Source organism: Rhinolophus sinicus, chromosome 18 (genome assembly GCF_057876585.1).
Source record: "Rhinolophus sinicus isolate RSI-liver-muscle chromosome 18, RSI-T2T, whole genome shotgun sequence".
Taxonomy (NCBI): Eukaryota; Metazoa; Chordata; class Mammalia; order Chiroptera; family Rhinolophidae; genus Rhinolophus; species Rhinolophus sinicus.
In genome coordinates this window covers 62,183,616-62,187,182 of record NC_142518.1, presented here as the reverse complement: position 1 = coordinate 62,187,182, position 3,567 = coordinate 62,183,616, and the positions used below count along the sequence as shown (strand labels likewise).

Here is a 3,567-nt window from a genome sequence, read left to right as displayed (position 1 = left end):
TATATATACACACACACATATATATATATTAGTTTCAGGTGTACAAAACAATGTAGTAGTTAGAAATTTATAATTTATATCCCTCACACAGTGATAACCCCCCACTCCCCATCTACTACCCCTCTGACATTACATATAGCGATTACATTTCCACTGTCTCTATTCCTGATTCTGTACTTCACTTCTTGTAACTATATATGTATATAAAATTATAGTTGACATTCATTATTGTTCAGCTTCAGCTTCAGGTGTACAGGGCAGTGATCAGGCATCTGCATCATCCCTGAAGTGGTCTCCCTAATGAGACAAGTGTCCATCGGATACCCTACAAAATCTTTACATTATTGATCACATTCCCCAAATTTACTTTCATAACCCCATGGTGATCTTGTGGTTACTGACTGCTCTCTAATCCCCTCATTTCCCCCTGATCCCCACCCCCTCCCATCTAGCAACCCTCAGTTTTTCCTCTATGTCTCTGAAACTGTTTCTGATTAGTTCCTTCATTTATTCTGTTCTTTAGATTCCACATATAAGTGAGATCATATGGTATTTGTCTTTTTCTGTCTGACTTATTTCACTTAGCATAATGTTCTCTAGATCCATCCATATTGTTGCAAATGGTGAGATTTCATTCTTCTTTATGACTAAAGCAGGCGGTTTGTATGAAAAAGCCACTGTAAGTGGCTTGGGTGTGCCTGAAAGTTGGGTGGGGTCATGAATCACCAGAGGTGGTGAACGAATGGCGTCAGCCAGCTTGATGAAGTCACAGATATGGCAGCCGCAGGAAAGGGGAGGCTCAACAAAGAAATGATGGCTTCTGACAGCTACTCCATCCAGGAGAAAGCTGCCCCTCCAGCCCCCTTCCTGCAGCCAGACAACTCAGTTATTCCCTGTATGTCCCTGTCATCTCTCCAGCTGCTGCCCCAGCATGGAACTCAGAGTCAGTGATTCCGTTGGTGAGTTAGTCCATGCACAGTCCCTTTAAGAGGAGCGCCTGGGACTCCAGCCACCCTCATCTCACTCAGTCACAATCTCTGCTGGTTTTCACAGTCAGAAGTTATGGGGACTTCTCATCCTGGTACTGGATCCCTGGGCTGGGGCGGGGCTGGGACCCCTTGCTCCTCCGGAGGGTACCTCCACACCCAAGATATCCCTCCCAATGTTTAATGCTCACACACGGGTGTGGGAACAGTCTGTTATAAGTCTCTGCCCCTCCTACCAGTCTCAAGGTGGCTTCTTCTGTATGTCCTTAGTTGTAGGGCTTTGGTTCAGCAAGATTCGGGGTGATACTCAATGATGGTCATTCTGTAGTTTAGTTGTAATTTTAATGTGGTTGTGAGAGAATGTAAGCACGGCGTTTACCTAATGTGCCATCTTGACTGGAATTGCATGATTATTTCTTGATAGAAGTGTTTGCCTGAATGGACTGAAAATACATGGGCAATTCAGAAAATATAACCACCTTAAACATATTTCCCGAAAGCCTAGTAACTTCTAATTTCTCTTAGGTTACATAAGAGTTGGCTGCCTCATTTACTGCAGCAGCCAGAGGTCACTTGGTCATCTAGGTGTCTTAGGCTGTTTCAAATACAGACCAAAAAAAAAAAATACAGTTCCTGAAAAGATTTTTTTTTTTCGGGCTGTGTCCCAGGCTTCTTTATTTAAGATCAAAGTAATGAGTGGTATGAGGATTAAAATCAAGAGCATCTCTTGAACTTCCCTCCAATTAGTTTCTCCAAACTCCCTGCCCCCAGACTCTTTGTGTTCCCAATTCCTTGCTGAATGAAGAACTTAATCCCCAAACCTTGGCACAATCCTCAGGGTTCTCTCTCCTTAGCTCTGCTTTCTGGCAAAGGACAGACACCTCAGTTTGAATGCATGGAAGAACCCAGAGTGGTGACAGACACAGAGGGAAAGGCTTCATCCTCAGGGAAAGGACCAAGGAGTACAGCGTAGGGAAGTGAGGGCCCACATAGCTTGGGGTACCAAAATGGGGCCTTGATGCCAGAGAAAAGAATACTGGTAACCCTGAGAAAGGAAGCCCACAAGCCTCAAAATCCTCTCGCTGAGAATAGTCACTGCTTGATTGTTTGCCATTCTGGTGACGTTTGCAGAACCACACTCAGACCATGTACTTCTCAAGCTCGAGCTACTGCAGGGTGAGCTTCTGGCACTGCAGGAACATGTTCTCCAAGTCGCCCTTCCTCAGTTTTCGAAGCTTGTTCGCTTTCTTTCAGGCCTGCACAAGGGTCTCTGCTCTGTGTTATCTCCTATAGATTCTCGTTGTCAGCGTCCTCCATTCACTTCTGTAGCAGGGGCTGCAGCTTACACATGTTCTTCAAACTGACCTGCAGAGCCTCAAAGAAGCAGATGGTTGTTTGGCTGAACACCTTCCCAAAGAGATGCCCCAGGTGACCCCCGTGTCAGCCTGGGTGTGCCCCAAGGTGATCCTCTTCTGCTTGACAAACTGCTCGAGGTATTTCTGTAGAGCTTTTATGTCCTCACTTGCCTCCTCCTCAGGGTTTTGCTCCAGCTTCTCCTTGTCCAGCTTCACAGCCCCAGATGGGACAGTGCACGAATTGGGGGAGGTCCCCTCGGAGTTGCTCTTTACTCCGGCCCCTGCCTCACACTCGGGCTGAGGGGTCTCCAGGCCACCTTGGGGGCATCAGTCCCACTACAACCTGAGGTCCACAGTAGGCCATGCCCCCCACAGAACTCATATGGAGGGGTACGTGGGGGAATTCCCCGCACCTTGGTGCCAGGGCCAAGCCCTGGCCCAATTCCTGACTCGCCAAGAGGGCCCTGGAAGCTCAACCAGGTTTGAGGGTCAACCCAGCCCGGCTCCAGCTCTCCTGGTCCATCGCCTCCACCACACGGTGGGGGCCAGAAGGCAGTTGGAAGCCAGGTGTCCCGCCATGGGGAAGGGTGGCGCCCCAGGTCAGAGGCCTGGTAAAAGGCTAGACGTTTTCAGTGTTAGTTAAAACGCAAGTACCCTGAGCAAATGTGATGTTACTACCATCATTTTGCATATTTGAGTTTGCAGCAGTGAATAGATTGTTTTTTCTTCACAGTTAGCTTACATTTAGGGTGTATAATCACCAGAGAGGCAGGAGAGAGGATATTAACAAATATTGGTGCCACCTAAATCCTACTTGCACTGCCAAACATTTCATGTATGATTAATTCATTCAATTGACATTACAATTTTACAGTTGAAACTACTCCAGTAAGAGAGCTCCTGTCTACCCAGCATCCACATTAACAGTTCTCAGGGAACAAAGTAGCTCTGTTTAGGCTACGAGCCCATTCCTGAAGTATCTTTGAGGGCAAGGAATTGGAGTGCTTTGCTTGACTAAAGCTTGTCGTGGTTCCACTCATGTGGCTGAAGTCATGGCAAGATTAGATGGACCAGAACCACATGACATGGGTTCCCCACAGGATAAAACAGAGCAATTACGTGAAGAGAGAAGGAAAGACTGTAAGACAAATTGTACAATATCTGGATGATAAAATCATGAAGTTTGATTGAATAGACATGTATTAAAGTTATTTGAAGGAAGAGAT

The 3,567-nt window shown here is 46.5% G+C and overlaps 1 pseudogene; it reads right to left on the bottom strand.

Moving 5' to 3' along the window:
* Window positions 1-1,868: 1,868 nt before the first annotated feature.
* LOC109460295 (POU domain, class 5, transcription factor 1-like) lies at window positions 1,869-2,920 on the bottom strand (annotated as a pseudogene).
* Window positions 2,921-3,567: the final 647 nt, after the last annotated feature.